Source organism: Cyprinus carpio, chromosome B9 (genome assembly GCF_018340385.1).
Source record: "Cyprinus carpio isolate SPL01 chromosome B9, ASM1834038v1, whole genome shotgun sequence".
NCBI lineage: Eukaryota > Metazoa > Chordata > Actinopteri > Cypriniformes > Cyprinidae > Cyprinus > Cyprinus carpio.
This window is the reverse complement of record NC_056605.1, coordinates 10,089,024-10,115,493: the sequence shown is the minus strand read 5'-3', so window position 1 is coordinate 10,115,493 and position 26,470 is coordinate 10,089,024. Positions and strand designations below refer to the sequence as shown.

The 26,470-nt window shown below is 37.9% G+C and overlaps 1 pseudogene; it reads left to right on the top strand.

Annotated features, from left to right (window-relative positions):
- Nucleotides 1-22,046: 22,046 nt before the first annotated feature.
- LOC122138458 overlaps nucleotides 22,047-26,470 on the top strand; it is a 119,589-nt pseudogene continuing 115,165 nt past the window's right edge.

The following is a 26,470-nucleotide window of genomic DNA, read 5'->3' as shown; positions in this document are numbered from 1 at the left end:
CGCCGCAAAAAACAAAGAAGCAGCTGTCACACTTTCAGAGCGTCATCCAGGACCCATCCTGCGACAAACGATGACCAAAGAAGGTAGGAAAACTTATGTTTGGTTCTCATTTATGGTATTTTGGGTTCACACTGCGGGAAAAAATGATTATTGGGAGCCTGTTTAACGCGTGGAAAATCGTTGTCTACACCAACAATTCTTTTTTTTCAGCGCTATAGCCAAAGTTAATATATGTTGATCAATACAATAAGTTGTCACTCCAAACTCTATTTTAAGGGGTAATTTCCATAGGGATGTACTTAATTGAAAATGTCTTACAGAGCCAGCTACATTGAACATTAGGTTGTGTCAAGGCATTCTTAAATCTCAAGTCAAAGTCACCTTTATTCAGTTTTTGCGGGTTGTCACAAGGTCTGTGACAAATCAAGGCCTAAAAAGTCAAAGCAGAGCAGAAAGTCTTAACTCCATGATAATGCAGAACTGTTGCATGCCTTACAAAAAATGTATATCTTTACTCTGTATTTTTTTTAAGTCTTGTTCCATGCACAAAATTAAAAATCTTAAGCCAAAAGTCTTGTTTTGAGAAAGGTAACCAAATCGTGTTTATGCTTACACACAAAAAAACAAAAAAAAAACAAAACCTGTCTACAAATGGTTTTCCTTAGGAAAGGTAATTTTTCAAACCCTGCGGACAGTTATTTGTGCGTGTTTTAAATGAAAAACTCTCCAAAGGCTTCCTTCACGTGGTCTTGTTGCGATTGTTATACACCTTCATCTTTATGTCCCCGTATCCATTAAATCATCGGGGGGGGGGGGGAAACAGGAGGGGGGGCACATTATGAACTTTTTTTTTTGTTTTTTTTTATAAGGATTGGACCTAGGTCGTTAAAGAAGTTGTAAAAAGACTTTTACTTTTTGCTATTTTACCCAATCCCCACAAAAAACCTGCAGAATCCCTTTTGTTTTCTATAGCGCTTTATACAGTACAGATTGGTGTCAACGCAGCTTCACACACCAGAGATAAACAAGAAAACTAGCAGAATAACGTGTATGGAAACTCAACTATGGAGTTCACAAAGGGGGGAGATTGCCTGCGGGAAAAAAAAAACCTCTTACAAGGAAAATTGTGTTATTTATTTTGCTATAAAACCAGTTCATTTTGGGGACTGGACCATTACTAATGTACACAGTTGCGTACACTTATTGAACTTGAAGATGAAGAGAAAATGTACTCTGCTACTGCCCCCCCCCACCCCCACTGGCCCTCAATCAAGTTTTTGGCTCTTCATAGTCAAACGTCTAGGCAATCTAAATAGTAACACTTATTTAAAGAAGAGCATTCAAAAGGAATGGGCTGTCGGTGTTGTGTGTGAGTGTGTTTGTGTTGCAGAGAGAGAGATTGAGAGGAGTGGCTTAGGTATGAGGGGCAAGCCGGTGAAAAAGGCCCAAATTAAATTGCAGAAAGGCGAAGGCGTCACAGGAGTTTGCCATTAGCTGCTGAGTATTGGATCAGTTCCTCAGCTGATTATGGGCCAGGTCAAAAAGCTAATATTCAGAGTGTGCCGCGCCATTCCTGCGGGACAGGTGTGCAGTAGTAATCTAATCAAGAGCTTGTGTGAGGAACAGGGTGACAATCACAGAGCGGCGTGCGGGCCACTTTCTGCATCATGATCAATGGCGGAGGCTAAAATGAAATGATCAACCCAAGGCATCTAGTTCTGTCTGTGACTTTGGCGGTTGGTGAGTGGTATAGCTGTTGTCATTCTGCTATTGCAAATAAAATAAATGTGAGAGGCCTCTCGTCTTTTTTACAGTAGTGCCATCCATCTGAACGGCAACATAAAACTTTATCACCCAGCAGAGCTTAAAGCAGTACTGCATTTTAAAGTCAAAAAAACTCGACTCGTTTCCCAGCTTTGATACAGATAGGGGCGTGAACAGGGTCAGGAAACACCGGACCGAAACATTATTTATTATAATAATACTTGTTTGTGTCTGTTTGATCTATTATATACTTAGTTTCATACAGGGACTCGGCCTTCTCTCTTTTACTTGGGCGTGAGTGCTGTCTTCTTTGCTTCTGAAGTTCTCTCTGTGCCACAGTTTGTTCAAGTTTATGGCTCGAATGGCCTTTGATGACACCTTTAAACCTTATAAACGCTTGGTTTATTCATATATTACTCAGTAATTCCTGAGGTAATTAACTGTGTCATATGACAACCAGTGATAGTGATTGATTTTAGTTTCGTGAGTATATGAGTACGAACATAATATTTGCTTCAGGTCAAGACAGACATCGCATAAAGTAATACTTCTTGATTGATGTTGCTGAAGTTTGTTGCCATACTCCATACGCCAACCCAGTAACTAAATTCCAAGGGCTTTTTTGAACTTATGAAATAAACAAGCTCAGACAGGGGTGGTCCACATTTCCTCATCGCCACCATTTATTTTTAAAAGGTGAAATCCAAATCCATTTCAATTAGGAAGCTAGAAGCTGATCTGATCTGGATCCGCACCTCATTTTGGCGGATCCCCTTCCTCACGCTACCAATGAAAGACATTCTTGCTGAACTAGCCAGCATGTTTCTCGCGAAAACCCTTATTATGAGCGCGCCACGCACATCTACATTTGACAGTTTGTGGGGGATTTCTATTTACCATCTGGCTTTGTTATATTGAATAAATGTTTGCGAATTATTATAAACTCTGAGCTGCGTAATAAATAAACTATAGTGACGCTTCTGCAGGTGTAATGGGCTTTATTTCTTGTTATAAATATTAGCCAAATAACAGAATCTGTAAAGTTATACTATGTACAGTCGTGGCCAAAAGTCATGAGAATCAGCATAAAGATTGAGTTAGTCATGCATGCTTAAGTGTGTGTAATAGCAATGTGCATGTACCCAGAATGTTAAGTGAAGTGTGATGTGTGTATTGCATATTTATATTTGCCATGAATATGAACTTGTAAAGAAGGCTTCAGGGGCACCGCAGTCCAGCAAGCCGCCAGGATCGCTTCCTAAAAGTGAGGTTTGATTCATTATGGAGTGCCATCAGCAGAGCTTGCTCAGGAATGGCAGCAGGCAGGTGTGAGCGCATTTCCACCAGCACAGTTAGGCTGTAAGACTTTTGAAGATGGCCTGGTGTCAAGAAGGGCAGCAAAGAAGCCACTTCTCCAAAAAAAAACAGGGATTGACATTGATCTTCTGGGTAGAAAGTATAGTGAATGGACTGCTGAGGACTGGGGCAAAGCGCCATATTCTCCCATGAAGCCCCTTTTCCCATTGTTTTGGGACATCTGGAAAAAGGCTTGTCCGAGAAGAAAAGGTGAGCTTACCATCAGTCCTGTGTCATGCCAACAGTAAATGCATCCCTGACACCATTCATGTGTGGGGCTGCTTATCATCCAAGGGAGGGGTCACTTTGCCACTCCTGTAACAAGTTTTAAATTTATTTAAATCTAATTTAACCATTTAATTTAAAAAAAAAAAAAAAAAATAATGGTTAATGATCAGCTAATGAGTGTCGGGTTGTCGTCAGGAAAATTAACCCAACATCCCGGCTGGGACACCACTGATTCATGGAGAGCTAACTTTAAGAAAAATTAAGTTGTCATCACAAGAGGCCATTTGCACCAGCAGATTTTATGTTTTTTTTTTTTTTCTTCTATTCTCTTTTCTTTGCTTATTTCTTTCAATCAGAATATCCACTTTAGAGCCCTGCATTTCTCAGCTCGAACCCCGGCGGGGTCTTCGCTTATTATTTAAGTAGGGACGGACTCTCGTGCTACAGCCACTGTGAAGACCGTGGCTTGATGGTGTTTAGTGTTCAGCAGCAGCAAGCAAGAAAGCTGCATCCTGTTTGTTTTCTTTATTTTATACATATCACAACGCTTTGTTGATATTGAGAGTGGAGCCTACACATTAAAAAGTTAGACTTTTAAAAGTTCTGGACGATGATGTAGTACTCTTTACCTTTAAGGAGCAAAAAATGACTGCATATAGGCTATTTTAAGTTGTTTCTACCGTTAGAAAAAAAATGCAAGTGTCCACGTGGTGCCTCATGTCCTGCAGTAGTGCTTAGCTCACTTTCTGCACAACGCTTTGATATATGCGCCTAACAGAGCTATTTATACTAGGTTAAATGTTTTTAAACTCGCATTGTGCTATTGAACTGTTTATATCTATAGATTTTATTTTAGGAAAAACATGATGGTTGAGAAAGGAAGTCTAAACATGATCAAAATAGGCGATCATCTACTGTCTGCCGCTGGACGCTTTGGGTCATAATTAGAGAAACAAAATAATTTAAAATACCGTAACGAAACAAAAATGCATCAAACGTTTTTATAAAGTAACTAAAATAAAAAATCCTAAATGAATATAATCACTTTTCCATTGCACATACAAAACTGACCATTTTAATAGCTGAAAACAGCTGTTTTGGGAGAAGGAGGAGAAAAGACCGGATCAGGTCGGACTCTCGGGCCGGGTAATTCTGACAAACTGTCGGACAAGGACCGGGCTAGGCCAAATCAGTTGAGTTTTTATGGTGTTTTCCTCGGCCAAAACATGCACTTGATAGATGTGGTATTTTCCCATTTTGTTAAGTTTAAAACGGAATGTTAGTGGACATTCGTGCTGCTGTCACTGAATCATTTGGTCCTCAGAAGAAAGAAAAAAAACTCCTCGCAGGTTGCCCCCTGTGCACACTACAGTACACACAAACTGGAAATTCAGGACCTGATTAAATAATATAAATCTATTATACATAGATTTGTGGAATGAAATATCTGTTTTTAAAATTTCATGGTATTCCCAGGTTTTTTTTATGACCAACCCTTAATAAAAGCAACTGATGCAGCTGCATCCCTTTCTTAAACTGGTCCACCAATGTGCTTGCAACGTAACGCGCCATTACCTTTCCTCCTCTAATCACATGCCGGATCCATTCACCCCATTTGTTCAGGGACCTTGCAACTTACAAATTAAGCACTGCATATAGTGGTTAAAGATTTTCCCATGCAGATTTTCACAACAGGTTCAAAAATGGTGACTTGGATTCCACCTGTGTTGACCAAAAAAGTTTAATTTCTGTATGAGTTGTGCTTCATATCTCACTCACACTATTGGTACATAGGGTATTGGATTTATTTCTAATGTTGACTGCAGAGGTTATTTTTGTTTGGGATTTGTTACAATGCTGTGTAGTTGTTTTGCAGCTCACGAGGATATAAAATATGTTTTTGTTGTCAATATTTTCCTTTTTTTATTATTTTTCTTTTTATATAGATAGCATATATATATATATATATATATATGTATATATATATATATATATATATATATATATATATACATATATATATATATATATATATATATATATATAATATAATGTAAAAAAAAGCTGCAAAATTTGCAACTTTAATAAAGAAAAATAATTGGCCCTACTCTATATATTAGGTGGCCTTTTAACTACTATGTACTTAATTTTTAAATTAACCATTTGATACAGTACACGTTATTGGAGTGAAAAAATAATACCTGCATGTAATATCATCTATAATTAATTTCTGTGATTATACTTATAATTACACTGTTGATCCATCCCTTACACCTTAACCCACACTTAAACCTACCCATACCACCAAACCTGTCTCTAACCATACCCATATCTCACCTCAATAGCAGCAAAAGTGTTTTGCAATGCAATATGAACACAATAAGTACATTGTACTTTGATGCAAGTACAAAGTAGTTAAGGCCACTTAATATAAAGGAGGACCAAATTTCTTTTGTCATGGCTGTAAAATAAATACAGACAATGAAAAACAATACTCAAATTATACTGGATGGTAAAGTTCTGCCTAGTATGCTCTTCATTTGGTATGTCTCACACCCCTATTATAGATATACTGATAAACTGAAGTATGACATTATATATCTGAAATCATTTAAATTTCATCGATTAGATATGAAAAATATCTCAATATGGAAGTTAAATGAATGATTTTTGGACAGAGGTGTCTAATCAGAATCTTCCAGGCTGGTGAGTTGGGGCATGTTGGAGCTAAACTCTGCAGAACTTGGGCCCTCCAGGAATAGGTTTGGACACTCCACTCTCAACAGGAATAATTATAAGTGGTTAGCCAAGGGTGGTCCGTTTTGATTGGTGCTCAAGTGAAGTCTGGTGCTGGTAGTGTGGTGATGTTTTACTACCTCCTGTAAGTCATCCATCTGTTCCCTTTGTCTTCCTCTGGCAGCTTTCCATCTTCATATCTTTTCTTGCTCTCCGTCCCTGCCAAACATTTTCCCAGCCGTCTTGGTAAATCGCAAGTACTGATATCCCAGCAGCCTTTGCAGGTCACCGCGTGCATTCGCCTTATTGGATGTAAGCCGGGTTCAGCTTCGGTCCGGCTGCACCAGCTGGTGTTCCTGTGAGGCAACGCTTCGTTGGAAACATGGCAACCTTTGGCTAACATTAAACGGCAACGTTAGCCCACCTAATAAAACACTAATTCCCAAAACTGGTAATTGGCTTTGGCTTTTGTTCTGGATCGGCCATCTAAACGTGATTCAGCCGCCCCTGCACAAAATGCCTTTTGACTAGTTCAGTGTGACTCAGAATATTGATTTCCTGCGGCTCTACGCTTGTGTTTGGTTTTTTTAAAAGGCGTCAGTGTTGCTTGGCTACAGATTACAGTGAAAGCTGATGTCCCACATTGTGCGTCTGGTTGCCTTCAGTCATCTTTTTAGATATTATTTTTCAAAGGGGATTTTTTCTTATCCCACAAAGGTTTTCAGAGACTTGAAACCATCATCATGCTGAAAACTGAAAAATGTACTAGTCCACTTTTATAGCCTTGTGTTTAGAAATTTGCACTCTTGTCAACTATGCACACTCACACCGAATTCAAAATTGTCTGAAGCTTAGTGAACGTGATGCTGAAAGTCATGCGATCATGGTGTAATTCCTCATTTTGTGTCCACTTTTTAACTTTTTTACCTCTTGATGGTTGTATTTAGGACTGCAAAGGTGATTAAAAGTTATGTATATTTGTTAAGATTGGTCGTGATGAACAAAATATGTTTGTTGGTCAAAGAGCCTATTTTTCTGCAACAATCCAAAAGTCAATGGAAGAATCCTATTGTTGTTTTTTGTGAGTTGAGGAAGCCAAGGTGATGCTATCTTACAGGCCTGGCCTAAAGAAAATAGGTTATCACCCCCAGCACTCGTAAAAGTTCTTGCTAATATTTGGTTTACTTGATATTTAGTGCCTCTTACAAAGCAAAAAACAAGCAAAGACAAGATTTATTATTTATTTTATTTTTTTTAAAGGGGTTAAAAAAACTCCGCTCTACTTTTTGGAAAGTGCTGGGCTGGTTTTGTGGACATATGTCTGCTTTTAAACCGGCCGGTGCGGTCACCAGTTTTAGAGATTAGGAATGTAGTGAGGCTTGTTCTTAAGAAACACAATAGCAGGGCACTTTTACTGGTCATTTCCTGCTTGGAGGAAGGTTAAATGCCTTCCCAATGACACAGCCCTGATGGTTAGTGATTTCCACTTACTGGGCTTGAACTACAATGTTTTTGCAGTTACAGGCATAGATGGTTAACCACTAAGATAAACCACAACAGTGTCACAGTGTCAAAGTGTCACTCAGCACATGTAACACTTGTAGATGCTCTCCATTTTTGGTTGTATATTTCACAGTGACCAGCACCCTATATATCTAATAACGCTGACTCTCCTTCTCTATCAGCGTTTCAGAATGCTAAAATGTAAATGTTAGCCACAGGCAGAAGATATCCCAGAGGAACCCTGGGAATTGTCTGCAATGTTCTTCATCTCCCCCATCTTAAATCAGTTGATAAATACCACATAATCAGGAGTTAAGGGTTGTTCTGGAGGTCAGTGTGGAAAGGGGCACATTTCACTGACGGGGAAAGATTTGCGTTAAACCCTTGTGGTAGAAAAATATTTTGCACATTACAAATTTGACTCGCAGTATATGGAGATTTTGGTGGGATTTGATTGGATTTCTTTTTCACGTCTAGGGAATGTGCTTTCATAGAATTATGTCATTGGTTTTTTTTCTTGCATGTATTGTCTGTATTATCATAGCATTGGTCACAAATGAAGGTTGATAGAGTGTATCCAAACATTTTACTCGGTCAGATCTGAGCCCTGGAAGACAGTGACTGAAACAATCAGATCTAGCATACACGACTAAGCATGAGCCGTAGCATCATTGAGTACCTCCTCAGTCGCAGAGTGTGATATTCTGCTTTATGCGGCTTAGGAGTGCAGAGCAGAGAGGGAGGGACCAACCTCCATTGATACCGACGGCACAATTAGATTACCCACTCTGCCTCTCAGATGCTATCCCCCTGCACTGTTCACACAGCTTCTTCATGAGGTTGAAACTGAAGCATCACATTTTTTGTGACATCAGCTCAAGGTTAGACGTTAATGAATCTCGTAATAGAAATGCAGACCCACAGCCTTCCATCCCTCTTTTTATCATATGGGTGTGTGTGTGTTTATTGCCCGTTAAAAAAGTGTTACTTCTTCCTTGAGTCGCGGATTAATGTTGCAGCACTCACTCATACTTGAATACTTTTTAATACTTTGGTTAGAAGTCTGTTCAGATCTTTTACTTTTAGGTGCTAGATACCTTAAATCATGTGGCTTGTTGCGGAAGAGGAGAGCTGTTTTGTTTTTCTTAGTGTTTGAATTAACAGTTTTTGTATTTTTGGACAATAGGATTACTGTTTAAGGATGGCATTGAGTCATGTCTTCAAACCAGAATGTCAAAGAGACTTGATGTTGGGCTCTTGAATCAGTATTTCTCCATACTAAGTGTAATAAAACACATGGCTTCCAGTAGGTCCAGGTTACAATATCAGTTCTGAATTCTAAATATAATCTTCATGCACCTGTGGATTTGTGTTTCTTATTAGAGGTCCTCACAAGCTCATTGTCTTAACGCGGATCCAGGGCAGTAGTATGAGAGTGGGGAGTGCAGGAACATATGGTGCTTCCTCAGAATACAGAACAACAATGAAATCAATTCCAGTTGGATTGGTTTATGTGCTGTTTCTGTGAAAATGTGGAATGCAGTGCTTGCCCGCAGGTCCTGTTATTGGGCTGGTATTGAATGTTATTCTCAGTGTCCAGTTTGATAAATTTATGAGAATTGCACATACGTTGGTATGAATAATTTCTCACACTTTAAAAAGTTCTAAGCGCTATAGGTTTTGGTCTCTTTTAGGGTCCAGCTGCTATAGGTTGTTTTCTTTTGTGTCTCTTTGTTTGTTTTTCTTTAGGGTCCCAGATACCAAAATTGCTGGAATGGTTTTTACTCGGTATGCGTACAAAATATCTATCTTAGAATTTTGTTTCCTGCTGTTTTGGCATCTCTCTTTGTCTTCATCATTGATACATAACAAAATATTTTCTTCTTTTTTCTTTGCTTTTGTTATTTTTGTTTTTTTCTGTACAGATGCTAGCTTGAAAGTGTAAACAACTTTTTTTTAACTGGGAAGCAGTGTGACAGCTACTCACAGAATCTGTCTCTCATTTGTGAAAACTGAAATTGGCGGACCTACACAAAGAGTGTAGTCTCCATAACGTGTAAAATCTTAACAGGAGCTTGATAATGATTGATTAATGTAGTTATTCCATCCCAGTGTCATCCGCTTATCTCTTATTCTGGCAATAGCTGTTATATTACAAGGTTTTTTCAGGAGCAGTACAGAATCTGTGCTAACTTGCTTGCGGTAAATTCACTGCTGAATTGTCTCGCTCTAACCTGCTGAATGGAAAATTCAATTTCATGCATTTACATTAAGAACAGCAAAGATCGGAGTTGTTTAACGTACAAAATACTAAGAAAAACGGATTCGCTTTTAGACCAAAGATCTGTTCTAATAAAGAATTGTATCTTTTTGTTATCTATATTCATACAAGGGGTTGCTCCATAAAAGGATGGTCGGATCTGCGTTGCTTTGGTAGATCTATCAACATTACAACCTATATTCAGGTTTTAATTTAATAAACCGTTGGCATTTTTAGATTAGATTAGATTAGATCAACTTATGTCACTGCACATGTAATGTACAAGGCAAACGAAATGCAGTTAGCATCTAACCAGAAGTGCAATCAAGCAGTTAAGTAACAGGAATATATACAAGGTCTACAGTAGGTACAATAACTATCACAGATAAGTCTTATGGACAAAATTTAAGATTTTAAATACTATCAGCATGATTACAGATAGGTGTACTATGATCATACTATCCAGATGATTATGTGAAAATTGTATGTACACTATAGGCAGACTATGAACCTATGACACATAATTTACACTATATGCACGTGTACAGTAAAGTGCATAGCAAAAATATTTCAGTGTTGCAATGGGATTATTCAGTGTTCCTGGTATGAACAGACAGTTAGTGCAAGTAATAGCAAGTTGTCGTTTGCTTCTGTTGTAAAATAAATAAATAAATCAATCACAGTCAGGATGTAGTGATGAATGTGGGGGAGGGAGGTCTGTGTGTATGGTGTGGGGGGTGTCAGAGGGGAGGTTCAGCAAGGAGACAGCTGTAGGGAAAAAGCTGTTCCTGGATTGCTGGGTCATTGTCGGAGGCTCTGAAGCGCCTCCCTTGTAAGGCTTTGCTATTTTACTTGTTTCCCGTCACTGCTGTCCAAGAGTGTCCTGACACACAGAGTTTTATTGCATTTATCTTATACATCTACCACAAACCAAATCTTATGGTGACCTAGCGTCTCACAAGAAATGAGATCTTTAATAAAAAAAATCTCCAGGAATGTACATCAATATCTGTGTAGATTTTCTATGGGGTTAAGGTCAGGTGAGTTTGCTGGCCAATTAAGAACAGGGATACCATGGCCCTTAAATCAGGTACTGGTAGCTTTGGCACTGTGTGCAGGTGCCAAGTCCTGTTGGAAAATGACGTCTGCATCTCCATAAAGTTTTGGTCAGCAGCAGGAAACATGAAATGCTCTAAAACTTCTTGGTATATGGCTGCGTTGACCTTGGACCTCAGAAAACACAGTGGACCAACACCAGCAGATGACATGGCATCCCAAACCATCACTGACTGGAAACTTTACACTGGAACTCAAGCAACGTGGATTGTGTGCCTCTCCTCTCTTTCTCCAGACTCTGGGACCCTGATTTCCAAAGGAAATGCTAAAAATTTACTTTCATCAGAGAACATAACTTTGGACCACTCAGCAGCAGTCCAGTCCGGTTTTTTGAAGCGAGACGCTTCTGACGCTATCTGTTGTTCAAGAGTGGGCTTGACACAAGGAATGCGACAGCTGAAACCCATGTCTTGCATACGTCTGTGTGTGGTGGTTCTTGAAACACTGACTCCAGCTGCAGTCCACTCTTTGTGTATCTCCCTCACATTTTTTAATGGGTTTTGTTTCCCAATACTCGCCAGGGTGCGGTTATCCCTATTGCTTGTACACTTTTTTCTACCACATCTTTTCCTTCCCTTTGCCTCTCTATTAATGTGCTTGGACACATAGCTCTGTGAACAGCCAGCCTCTTTTGCAATGACCTTTTGTGTCTTGCCCTCCTTGTGCAAGGTGTCAATGGTCGTCTTTTGGACAGCTGTCAAGTTAGCAGTCTTCCCCATGATTGTGTAGCCTACAGAACTAGACTGAGAGACCATTTAAAGGCCTTTGCAGGTGTTTTGAGTTAATTAGCTGATTAGAGTGTGGCACCAGGTGTCCTTCAATATTGAACCTTTTCACAATATTCAAATTTTCTGAGATACAGTACTGAATTTGGGATTTTCCTTAGTTGTCAGTTTTATAATCATCAAAATTAAAAGAAATAAACATTTGAAATATATCAGTCTGTGTGTAATGAATGAATATAATATTCAAATTTCACTTTTTGAATGGAATTAGTGAAATAAATCAACTTTTTGATGCTATTCTAATAATTATATGACCAGCACCTGTATGTGTATGTATATGTGTGTGTGTGTGTGTGTGTGTGTGTGTGTGTGTGTGTGTGTGTGTGTGTGTATATATACCCAGCAGTCCTTTAAAGACCGTATGAGCAGGCATCATTCCTTCAAGCACACTGTGCCTCAGGGTCCCAATAAATGCCACTAAATCATCATTTAATCTATGCGACACAAATTAAAGATGACCACAAACTATGTTATTCTGAAAGACCAAGAGGTCAGAATCATCTCATCAGTAATGTCCCATGGGAATGATTCTCTGAACCTCAAGAGTCTCTGTAGACGCTTTACACAAGGATAAAGATTGAAGTGCCGTGTCCTACTTCTGAAAGCCTGTGGAATGGGGCGGAATGATGTAACATATCATGGTCATGTATTTTGGCAGGTGGTTTGCGGAGGAAACATAAAATGGCTGTCAGGATAATGGAATAATGACAGAGTTCTGGGAGTGAGTGAATGAGAGCGTTTACAAGCCCCTCATAGCCCACTCTGATGCAGTGCTAGTGGCATTTCTGCAATGCGCCATTCGCTCTGTGAGACAGGATGAAAATTAGCAAGAACTAACAGATGGAGGAATAACATTCAATTTCATTACTGAGAGTGTACATGCTGAGCAATGTACAATTTGAACCATTTTAGATGTCTAGCACCAGCATTTATACTTGCTTTTTAACTGAAAATAATTCTTATTGGTCAATCTTTAACATATTTTGCAGTTGTATCATTGCAGATGGTGTTGTGTGTCCTTGTAAAATCAATCAGAATTAACCCTTGCCTAAATTTCATCATAACGATACATATGATCCCTAAAGTAAATTTTTAATGAAGGACGTTGTATTAACAAAACAACTGTTTAGGTCAGAAATAAATGATGATAGGACCTTGTTAAAAGGGACCTGCAACTTCAGCCTTTTATTTCCAATGACTGCTTTCTTCAAGGAATGCAGAGCTGCAGGTGCTACACACAGTCAGGTAGGTTAGTATAACTTTATGTATGTTCGTTATAATTGACAAGCTGAACTTCTGAACAGTTAACATGGCTTTGACAAGCAAATGAGGGCATTAATATGTTAATACTGATGTTATATACCCAATTCCTGAATGAGATTCTTTGCAGTGTATTTTCAATAGATGGTCTTTTGGGCCCAGATGTTCATTTAACTCCTTATGACATGATCCCTTTTAAAACCTAGCCGAGACAATGAATGTGATGGGGTTTGTATCCCCAATTGAAAAAGATCAAATAAAATGAAACCCAATATTAATCACTTATTCATAGAGTGGTGATTTCAAAAATACTCTATGTCCACTTCTCTGCTGCTCAAGCTGAAATCTAGGTCAGAAGCTGGTGGTTTGTTAGCTGATGATTTGAAGCAGCCTATCTAACTTGTTTTTCTTGGGTGCCAAACTGACCTGTGTCCACTGATCCATAGAGTTTTGCCAGACATAGGATTGGATGGGATACGATGACATGTTGTCAATTGTCACTTCAGCTCTCTCTGGGTCAAAAGCTTTCTGTTAGGAATATGAATGGGATAAAAGTACTGACTACGCATGATGAGTTTTCATACTTTTTTTGTTATTAATATTACTTTCAATGAGCTGGAACGATTTTTTACCACCCCAGTGAGTCCATTTTAACCTCAACATTGCCCCCAAATCCTCCTCCTTTTATTGTACTGAACTCTCCCCTGATCAGGAAAACATAGCCAGGCCTCCAAAAGCCTATTTCAAAAACATGAAGCGTCTATGCTTGACTGGAACTCCCAACGGATTTCTCTCAGGTCTAGAGATAAAGAGAAACTTACTTAGCTGTTTTCTGAAGGAGAAGACGATTCATTTCTGAGATGAAAGGCTGAAGTCTCTTGTCATTGATGGTGTTACATGGAGGGACATGGGGGTTCAAATGAGGAAAGGATGGAGAGATGGAATAGATGTGAACTTGAAGGGGAATCCATTTAAAGAGCATGGAAGCTCTCTGAGGTGATTTCTGTGGAAAATAAAACCGAAATGGCAGATGAGGTGAGAGGAATTTAGGCCAAATTGCATTTTGCTCATTGTTTTAAGAGTTCAACTGAACTAAAGTTCAATTATTTTCTTCACTTTTTATGATATGTCCATGCTTAGAGTACTGAGCTGTTAGCCTAGCAACATGCTAACACCACACTCAGTTGAAATTGAGTTTCACATGAGCAGCTTTGCTTCAGTGTGTAGACTGCTACTTACAGTATGAGGTTCCATTTCAGTTAGGATACTATCTTAAAAGACAGCTTTCTATCTAGAAAGTAGACAGCAGTGCAGCTCTCTAGGTTTTGGCACTGAGCTAATGTGTTTCAAATGGTTGTATACACACTATCTGAATGATTCAATTTGTCTGTTTGTGGTGCCACTGATTGAATTCAAACCTCTGGAGCACATCAATTTGTTTTGTGCTCTTCTCATACACCCCTCCTCCCATTAATGTTTTACATTAACATGGTCTAAGCCCATCCACATTGCCTAGACGACTGGCTCCTTTTGCCTATTATATTTGGGCTAATGGATGACACCTGTATCCTGCTCCAGAACATAATGCACTATAGTAGTGTATTATGCAAGATACACTCATGCACTTCATTACAGTTCAGCAATGGATTTGATTTAACTCAAGAGATCAAAGAACAATAGAGGGTTTGTATATCTGGCACAATATCCTTAGCGACAAAGTCCTCTGTATCTCTAACTTCAGCCATTACCACAGGGACCAAACCCCCACATCAGGAGGCAACTGGAAACATCCATAAGTCTAATAAATCGCCCCCCTACTTGTCCTATCCTCCCTCTTGGCTTCAACTCGAGTGGTTTTTTTTTTTTTTTCAGATTTTAAAAGGAATAAGAATAAGATGTACCAAATTTCTTTATTTTTTGGATATAGAAAAATGTATTCAGCCAGGATGCTTAAATTGATAAAATTACATTAAAGCATTTGTTAAAACTGCTACAATCCAAATGACACCTACTTAGTTGGTTAATCTTTCTGTTCAAATATTATCCTTTAAAAATGTGATTAAGGTTTCCACAAAAATATTAAGGCAGCACAACTCTTTTTTACGACTACGTACTACTACTAGCTGCTACTAACTATAATAAATGTTTCTTTTTTAACGTAAGTATTGCACTGTGTTTAACATTATTATATTACTGTTTTTTGTTCTGTATTTGATCAAATAAAAATGCAGGCTGGCGTGATGCCGCAGAGAAGAAATTTCTTTCAAAAACATTAAAAATAGTAATGTTTCCGAAACTTTTTGGTCTGTTACTGTATTATATATTATATATTATAATATATATATATAGTAGTATATAATAATAAAATATTTTTGCAGTTTAAGTAAGTATTTATATGTGAAAATAAATATACTGTAACTGCTTATATATTTTAGAAATCCTTTCTGAACATTATTGAGTGGTTCTGTGGCATCTAAAAGTAGAGAGAGCATTTGCGTCTTGCCCATATTCCTTATCTTCTAATTCCTCATCTCCTACTATCTTCCTTTTTCCTCTCTCATCTTCCTCCTTTCCCCATGCCTGGTTTCCATGGAAACGCCACATATGGTTTCCAACAGCTGTTTTCCCATTTTCCCGTGACAGGTTGAATTTCGGCCCACTCTTGCGCCCAACATCAAGTCATAGTAAATGCAGGCGATTATCAACCACTCAGAGCAAAATACATATTAGCCTTATCATACGAGTGCCAACAGAGTACATTCCAATAAACCGGGAGCGTCCAAATGTTTCAGTTTCATCCCGGAGTCGCTGATGGTGAATATTAGACTGTCTGTATCTGCTCCATTTGAGTCCTGTAAATGGCCAGTTCTGATTACAGGTGTGTAGGCCTAATGGTTCATTTGACCCCAGTAATACTCTCATTGACTTGAGCGGAATTCAATAACACAGCAGGATTCTGACCACTGTGCAAAAGACACCTTATGCTAAGTGTGTCTGCTGACCTCTGTTACTTGAGGTCTGTAAAGAAGCCTAACTCACTGGTGGGTGGTCTCTGGTGTTTCCTCTAATGCCTGCAGCCGGACCATCTAACAGATACTCCAATAACTCCTTGTAGCTTCATGTTAACATGCACAGGTTGTTTTCTCTCTTTACAGTCAGCAGAAAATCTGTCCTCTAATGACTACACAGAGTTAACCCATTTTCTCCATGTTTAAGTGGACCATTTTGTAAATTATAGTCTTGTGCTCATTGCAAACATTAAGCACTGTTATTGCTAAATGTATCATTCCGGGCCAATTGCTGAACAGATTTGTAAAGGGATGGTTAACTCAAAAAGAAAAAAGTTTGAAACCTGTTATTTATTTATTTTTTTTCTTCTGTAGAGTACCAAAGAAGTTATTTAGAGCCGATTATCCAATATAGTCAATGGTGACTATGGGCTAACCAAGCAGGATTTTTAAGTGAATGATGATTTTAAATTTTGTCCTGTTCCTCGCATAAATCTACTGTACAACTCAGAATATGGTGTTCATGTTTGTATGGACCATTGTTATGATACTTATAAGACTCTTTTTTTTTTTAACCAAAAACCCCCAATTACAACACACTTTTACTAAATGGAAAAGTTTAGCTTGGACATTCTGCTGAACTTCTGATTTTGTGTTCAACAGAAAAAGTAAGTAAAAAATACAGGGGCACACGCTCTAATAAGATACCGCAGTGTCTCAGTAATATATTACTGATAAATCCTTGTCTGAGAATTGCGATCGTGTACAGACCTGATAATAATATTTTTCTCTGATAATATTTCAGCAGTCATGTCATGTATGTTTGTTAGCGGTTTAAAATCAGAACTATTGACGCCATATTTGCAGATGAGCTGCTTCTGACCTCATTGGTTAAATAAGTTTGCAAAAATCTCTGAAAGTATTTGTGATCAGTTTGATCCATTCAGACGGCCTCTATCATGCGCTGGACAATTTGCCAGTGGTATCTCACAACAAAATGGAAAAGGATTTCCAAGACAGTAAACAAAGTGTGCTGAATGAGGTAGATATTCACCTACAAATCCATTGTAGTAAACAAAACTTGCAATATCTTCTATCATTTTTCAAGGATAAAGCAGTTCTTATTGCATTTTACAGCTGGGTGAATGGCTCTGTGCTGCAGGTGAAGACCATTTTTTATCCATTACCGTATCAGAAAAAGTACCAAAAATGGCCCCGGGCGGGGCTAGAGAACTTTAATGTCTGGGTAAACTAACCCTTTTAATACTGGGAAACACAATCTAATTTCCAAAACAGGTGGAAAGCAGAAAGCAGATGTGTAATGTTGCCCAATCTGTGGTGAGATAATAAAGATTGTTGCATTAATATGTTGATTGGGTTTTTCTCAAAGGGAGACCATTTCTGTCCCATCAGCAACTCAAACTGCATTGAACATATGGAAAGTGAAATCATTGTTACCCTAGAGGAACAGAAACATGCGGAAGAATTTGCCCTGGGTATGCAAAATACTTTTCTGATTCTCATTAGAGCAAAGAGACTTGGGAAATTAATTAAGCTTGCTGACTGCTAATGACTGAAGATCGGACAAGCTGATTAATAATAGGTCTGAGCGTTGGATTCTATGTGAACAGCATTGATTGAAGTTGATTAGACTTATGTTTCTGTATAGAAGCAAATGAAAAAAAATATATATTCCATTAAGTATCCGTTTCGGATGTTATTATATTAATTCATTGTAGTAGCATGTTGTCCAGGGTAGTGTTTTAGATTGCTACAATGGTGTGAGGATAGCTGATGTTTTGTTGGTTTTTATTGGATTCATGTTGTGCAAAGCTTAATGGAGGTCGCATAGATGCTTACAGCATTCAGCTTTATCGGGTTTTAACAAACGAGCCAGCCACGCATATCGCTGAGTCAGATCGCCATAACAACACCTCATAAATATGAATGAGTGTAGAATGTATTATTAGCATGAACTGCTCTACATCACCACAGCTACTCGGACTGTATTGTTCCTCATGTGTTAATAGGTATACAGCCTGAATAACAGGGCTGTGGAACCGTAGCCGACTACTTAACCTCTCGTTCCAGCTGTGTTGAAGCACATCTGTTTGAGGTGGTAACCACTCCTGAGAGGGTCATAATATTAAAGCTTGGGTAGGCCTTTATAACCAGCTTGATCATATGATAAGTACCGCTGTAATTAACCTTCATTCTGTCTTGGCAAATAATGAATCGAGCACATATGCGTGTCATGTGCAAAAAATCAATCAGGTACATACTAGATTTATTACCTAGTTTAAGACCTATTGATCTGTTGGAGCTCATCTTTCCAAAGACCTAGTGAGACTTAGGTATGTGCGATTAGCATTGATTGCATGTTTTGCAATGGCTTTTTGCAAAGATGCACAACCACCATTGTGTGTTGTGAAGATCAACAAAAAAAAATGGTCATTAGATGCATCAAGCTAATCTGGCACAATGCAATGGCAACCCTTTTATCGCTGAATAGCCCTTGATTGCTTTGGCGTACATCAGACAGTGTCCTTTACAAGCTTTTACACCCTGCCTCATTTCCTTTCTGGGATCTTCATTCTTTTTATTTTTCATGGGTTGGCAGCCTTTGTATAATCCAAACCAGTGTTTCAGTTTCCTGATGGGGATTGCTTAGTGATCTCTGAGATTCACCCATTTAGCCTCCAAGCCATCCATTCACAACTGACGTTTGGGAACACACATGCCACAGCCAAAATGTACTTGTACCACAGCCATGGCTTCAAGGAAAATGGAGAAAACTGAAGGGACAAGTCACCCCCAAAAATAAAAATTCTAGGTAACACTTATTAGTGTCCTTGTAAAAATGCTACATGTACTTACTGTAGTAATAACAGTGCATAATGATGCATAATGACCAGTGTTGGGAAAGTTACTTTGGAAAGCTAATAAATTGCAGATTACAAGTTACCCTATTTAACATGTAACAAGTAGTGCAACTATTCAGTTACTTTATTAAAATAATGTAAACTGATTACATTTTGATTACTTTTTTTACATTTCAATTTTTTTTCAACTGTTAATAATTACCAAACATGTAAATCAGGCAGGGTTAACCTTATAGTAGTACTCAACACTGATCTGTCAGACAAAATCCAATTCAAAATCCTTCATTACTTGAATTATGATTATAATAATTGAATTTTTTAAAGCATAGGACACACCACAAAATCAGACTTACTTTGAGATCATTCTGAGGTTAAATACAGATTTAAAGCCATAACAAGAAATAATAATGCATATAAAGCAATAATGCATCGCCCTTTACATAAACCAAATATAGGAAACAAAACCGTTATTAAATAAGGCATGTTTCATAATCCGTATACTAAACACCTGAAAAACATTGGTGTCTTATATTTTAGAGCAGTCTATTTATGAAATAAATCAATAAAAACTGTATGTGGGGAAAAATTTAGATGTAACGCGCACCGACTTTGTAACCATTAACATTTTCATAAGTAACTGTAATTGAAATACACATTTTTTTTCCTTCATTAACTGTAACTGATAAAAAATTACATTTATTTTTTTGTAAATAATTTACGTAATTTAGTTACATGTAAGTAATTACTTCCCAACACTGAGAAATACTAACCTTAAATTAAACCCTTAGTAAGTGCATGCTGTTATTGCACAGCACTGTAACAAGGACACCTTACAGGGATACTCCACCCCAAAATGAAAATTTTGTCATTAATCACTTACCCTCATGTCGTCCCAAACCCGTAAAAGCTCCGTTTGTCTTTGGAACACTATTTAAGATATTTTGTATGAACACTGGGAGGCTTGAGACTGTCCCATAGACTGCCAAGTAAATAACAGTGTCACGATCCAGAAAAGGTATGAAAGTCTGTATGCTGCGTATGCTCTTCTGTATCATCCGCCACCACAAGAATGCGCTGTTTCTACGTGTATTTAGCTTTGATTTGTAATGAAAACAGTACATCCATTTGTGGTGCGGCTGATACCGAAGAGCATACGCAGCATACGGTGATATGGAAAGACACAGAGGAGACTGTGAGACAAAGGAATTGTTTGAATAAAGTGTGTTTTCTTCGCTTACCAAAAGTGTTCCCCGTCGTTTAATATTACCCAGATTGCACTTCTGATGGCAGATGGAGTATTTTGACGATGACTTTCATACCTTTTATTGACCTTGACACTGTTTATTTACTGGCGGTCTATGGAAAAAAACAGTCTCAAGCCTCCCAGTTTTCATTCAAAATATCTTAAATTGTGTTCTGAAGACCTAAGAAGCTTTTACAGCTTTAGAACGACCATGGGGGTAAGTGATTAATGACAAAATTTTCATTTTGGGGTGGAGTATCCCTTTAACATAAGGTAACCAAATTCTTTTGTTTACTTACCCTCTCTCATGTTGTTCCAACCCAGTTTGTAACAACTTACTTTTTCTGAAACATTTTTTTTCTCTTCTATTATCCAGAGCGCTCATTTTTATACAATAAGAGGGCAACCTCTAAAAACGTAGCATAAATTAGTGCATATCATTCGTACACTGTTCACTGAAATTTTTTCCTGTCAAATTATGGGAAGCTTTGTTTACACCTCAGAGTAAAGAGGAATGGTATTATTGGAATCTGTTACAGATTTTTTTTTTTTTTTTTTTTTCAGCTGACGAAAAATGAAGACATTGATAGTCAGAATCCTCCTGGCTTTAAAAAGTTTAAGCCTGATGTAACTTTAAGCATTTGTGGGTGTTGATGCTTAAATAGTTATCATTATTTCATCCTTTATAGTAACTGTTCTTAGTGTGAACCTGCCTTTACATAACATTTTTTATCCTACTTTCCCTTTGTGCATTTGTTTAAAAAAATTTCTTTTTCTGGTTTACTGATCCGCTCTGAATGGAGATATTCCTTTCGATATGGCTGAGTGGTTGCCAGATAGCCTCAGAAGGCTAACCTGCTGATGCTAAAAAAACATTTTTGTTGTTGTTTTTGTGTGTCGACACATCTGTCTTTTTTCGAGATTTAGTGATCTCTGCTGAGATTTCATATGGGCCTCTGCCATGCATCTTTTATTTCTCTGTGTAAGCAAATTTGTTTCCCCACCGAGTGTGTTTGAGGGACACAATTCCAGACCAGTATGTTGTCACGCTTATGGAGCTGAAAAAAATCCCTCAGCAATTTACCAAAACCATTTGTGTGTGAATGCCTGTATGCGCATTTCTTTCACCCAATGGTTTATTTGGGATCAATAGCGTCGAGTCCCTTTCCTTCATTAACTGTGCTCATTTACAGTAAACGCCATGCTAGGTGTGCTCTTTATGCTACATTTTGGTTGGGAATCAGTATAAAGTGTCTCATAGGTTCTTCTTCAGTAATTAAAGTCACTGAGGCTTTGCCATGTGTGATGTAGTGCACTTGAGTTTGGGTCTTAGGGAAAGACAGGATGAGACCGCACTAGACACTGTCACAGGGGGATTGAGCTTAAGGAATGTCAACCAGGCTGATGGTTAAACGAATAAGCGGCAAAGGGCTGTAAGTTTGATCCTTGTTTTGTAAAGTAAAAACACCTGTCTAGTATTATTTTGATTTTTGTCTTCTGAGAAACCTTGTTTTGGGCTGAATTTGATGGCAACATTTGTATAATATCTTTTGTGGAGAGAAAGGGAGAATGATAAATTTGTCCAAGATGGCATAACACACGGGGAGATTTTTATTTTATTTTTTGACTATTTGACCCAATTATGTTTGTTAGCTTAGCAACATGCTAACAGCAACTCCTGCACTTCATTCAAGTAGCACTGTTTGTTCTGTCTATGTAGAGTGTTATACCTTTTACTTGTGAGGTTCCATTTCTGTAAAAAAGTGATGGCCTTATAAGGTGCCTTGGTGCCTGTGTAGCTAGATAGCTAGGCCGGCAGACTAGGTTTTTTTTGGGACAGAGCCAGTAGCCCTATGTGACTCCAGTGTCTGTAGAGATTCTACCAATTCATCGTATTTCCTCACTATGTGGTTTGTGTGCATAGAGGGTCGCTGAGAATTTGATGAAGTGTTCATTTTGCAAATATATTCACCCCCCTATTGCTTTTTCTTTTTGTTCCAGTGCTGAGGGGCTGCTGAAGGAGGGAGCTGACCTGAACACAGTGATTTACCTCAGGAGGATCTCTGCTCCATCTGGTAAGAAACATAAGGACAAGCTCTGACAAATTCAGTTACATGCGTCTGCCTCTTGAGCAGTCATACCTGTGGCTGGGATGTCCTCAGCAGAATATCTAACTGTCCCTGTTTAAAATCAATTTCCCAAAAAAAACCTCAGTTTCCTTTACCTCTGAGGTCCTCTACAATATATGTAGACTTATTTTAAAGGCATATTATAAAATGTTCCGACTTTAAATTTTGATTCGACAAGTCACACCTGGGACACATGTTCTGTATTCCTGTAACACGCTCTGTAACCCTTATAAGCTGGTTCAGGTGAAGAGAGGGGGGAGGTAGGGCCATTTTTTAATATAAAAAATGGAATCCTCAGTCTGACTGTAAAGCATTGCAGCAAAAATGATGCTTCCGAATGATTAAATATATACAAAACTTACCAAATATAGTTTGAATAATTTTCTAAATAATTTCCATATTTATTTTTTATATATACGTAAAATCTATAAAATTCTTACACAAGTGGAATGCATAGAAAGAAAAGCTTTGCATCTAGATTCCCCTCTCTTTAATTTTTTTAATATTTTATTTTACTGTAGTGAAGTTTCAAAAAGAAGAGAAATTTACACAAAATCTAAATGACCAAACTCTTACACTCTTACTGTTCCCAGTCAAATGTGACTGGGCAGCCAGGCAGTGTATGAGCCTTTTTTTTGTATAAAGCTTAAGAGGGTTGAAGACGTTATTAATTTCATTTTCCTTTATTTGACAATGCCTGGTTATTTATGACACCGATCTGTTCTGTTCACTGCCTTTTTGCCAACTAAAGTGGTAGGCATCTATTACACTCCCTTTAGTTGGTTCATTGTAACTCAGGGGAAACATTTGACACCATTCAGTGACACTGACTTTTAATAGACCCGGCCCGGTGTGTGAGCACTACACTCAAGCAAGATGGATGTCTTTCAATTTTTTGTTTTAGAGAGGTAAATAAATTTAAACGGTTCGCCAGGGTATAGTACAGCTAAACAGGAAACAAATCCAATTTCAGCAGTAATTGGATACAGTTTAATTAAGTCTTGGCACTGTCTAGGAGTCAGAGACTCTGCTCAGACAGAAAACAATATATTTTTTTTATAGTGCCTGCTTCTGAAATCAACCATTCATATCCAATGCAATATATTAAATTATTTTTTTAATTATAATTTGATTATTGCACCTCTAACAGAAATCAACCTGTGCCTGCAGTGCAATTAATGCAATTATCTAATGTGAAAAGACTAAATCTTTTTAATCCATTTAAATTTCTCATTTAAATGCACAGTAGATTAGCTAAATAATGTCGGAATAAAGTTAATAACACTCATTCATTAAAGCACTCTGAAAGTTTGTTATTGGGGGGCAAAAATTATTTAAGTTTGAGCCAGTTGACATATTCAATATGAAATATTTATTAGATATTTCTATAGTTACAAAACAGTTTTGTTGCTTAATATTTTCTGTGAAACCTTTTTTTTATTCTTTTATTTATTTATTTTTTTGCGAAATGGAGATTTCTGTAAGATGAGAGTGAAATCCTCTTGCTCTCCTCTGTGACTGGGAATGCTACATGTCTGCCATCCTCGTTTTGCTTTTGTCTTCTGCAGTGCGCCCCGCCATGACAATGTGTTTGCAGCAGAGATTTTGATAGAGAAAGGACTGACATGTCAAACCTTCAGGATGAAGACCCTCTGGACTGCCCTGCATGTGGCTTTGCCTGCGATCACGCAGAGATGGTGCTGCTGCTGCTACTGGTGAGAAATACACCACAAACACAGACACCAAATCAAAATGTGAGTTTTGTATCTTTTAGTACATTAGGTTTGAGATCATCTTCCATGCTAGTATACTTAATAACTGACGAATTTTCACTTCTAGTATAGCAGTCTCTCTTCTGGAAAACTGTGGCAAAAATATTTATGATTTTAAACTGCAATTAGAAAAATACGAAATCAAAAAATATGCTGTAGCTAACAGGTTTCTCTAAGTATTGCAGACGTTTTGGGCCAACACTGGAAAGAAATCGGCACACTTGTCAAGTGTTTTAATGGGGTTTTGTCAGGAGAAAGTCTTGTTATTTCTTTTCAAACTGTGTCATCCGTGACAACTCTCTTTAATACGATTAAAAGGTTTTGTGTGCTGAAGAATGAAGGAAAAAAATAAAATGGAAGAGAGATTTGAAAAACATGACTGCTTGCCAGTCCCTGCACTCTTCCACCCAGGGTATTGAGAATTTAATAATGCTCCTTGAGTCGACACACCACACCCCCTGACCAGCCTTGATAGGTGTGTGTTTTTCCACGTGCATTTGAGTAACACATAGATGCTAGGGAGGGAAGACCATATCCATCTTTCCTGACAGCCATTGTAACTGGGAAAGCACCTCACCAATGAGCATGTGGAATAGAGTGGCAAGGATATTATTAAAAGTTTGTTTTTCCATGGAAGAAAACTCACTCTCACAGATTTCGAATAGCATTAAGGTGAAGATGATCATGACCTTAACCTTTAAAGTCACATTGTGTCGAGTTCCAGTCAGAGATTGGTAAATGATGCGCATACCCTCATCTTTCAAATACATCATTGCCGATTTTCTCTTTGACACAGTCACTTATGGCCTCTTTGACTGTTACGTTTGCGACATGCAGTTTTCTGTAAAGCTGCTTTGAAAACAATATGTATTATGAAAAGTGCTATAGAACTAAATGTGAATTGATTTGAACATGCAACGTCTCTCCTGCAGGAGGGAATCCGACTAAGACAGCTTAGAGTAAAGTTCTGTCATATGTCGGACATGCCGGATCAGATGAGCGTAATCCTCCGCAGTGCTGCCAGATTCAGGCAGGATCAGGATTTCCCTGCGTCTTTAGACAGGCGGTGTTCAGTCAGCATGCAGTCATGTCAGTTCACTGCCTTTACCCACAAACAACACACAGCAAATCCTCCAGTTTACCGTGATAGAATATCTTGATATTCCCTGTAACAGGAATAAAGGATTTTTAAAATGGATAAATATCCATTAAATCTTAAAGGGTTAGTTTACCATTTCTGTCATTAATTACTCACCTCGTGTTGTTCCAAACCTGTAAGACCTTCGTTCATCTTCGGATCACTTTCGGAACAAAAATTAAGATATTTTTATTGAAATCCGAGAGCTTTCTGGCCCTGCACAGACAGCAATGGAAACTATCACGTTCCCTTCACGTGAAATCTAAGCACACATTGTTTGCAAAGAAGACGTCTTATGAAAAGTCACATTTCAGTTTTATTGTAAAAAGAGGTTTACCAAAAAAAAACAACAATCAACAACAACAAAAAAAAAAAAAACTTTATTTTTTGCAAACAAAATAAATCAATGAAAAATGCCTGTCAAAAGTAAAAATAACCACATCTCTTGCAAACAAAATACATTTTAAATACTGTCATGCAAAAAGTATAACATAACTCTCTTCTAAATGACTATAATTTTAAATAATCCAATGTAAAAAAGTAGAAAATAATAACTTGCATCTCCTGTAAACAAATGTTTAAAATAAATAATGTAAATAGAACACTGCTGATTAGGAGAAAGAGCAGGACATACCATCTCAGTGATCTTGTCCTGTCACACTATATGCGAAAGTACTTACTCTATTCAGTCCCTCCAGGACTGAATTTATCACAAAATCAAGCAAACTCCGCAATTTTCGCAAAAGTTCACAAATTTTCATAATTGCCGCAAATTTTCAGCAGATTTTGGGCTTAGACACCGCGTCAAGTTGACATCATCACAAGGCGCATTCAGTCAAAGAATGGTTGTTTCTCAGTTCCAAAAATTGATTGAACAGCCTTGTGTTCTCATCATGACCTATTTACACGAGCTACATTCGATAGACCGTTGACCTGCTTGAGCTGGAGCTGCGGGCTGATCTCGATCATGCTACACCCGTTATATACACAGCGCTGGGAGATACAGTGAAAGAAAGAGAAGTGGAATTCGCCACAGAATCAATGACTCTCTGTGAAATCTTCTGAGAAGCCATTCAAATTTGGTGCAGAATTCTGTTAAAGCTGACAACAGAACAAACTCAACTGATTGTGGAAACCATGAAAAACATTGTTCAGTAGACACACATCACCACCATTAACTATGGATTTAACATAGTAAAACTACAGGAACAACTTGTGGAAGAAATGCTCTAATGTTTTTGAGTGATTTTAAATTCTTCATACAACTTTTCCCAGCACTTCAAAACTTTA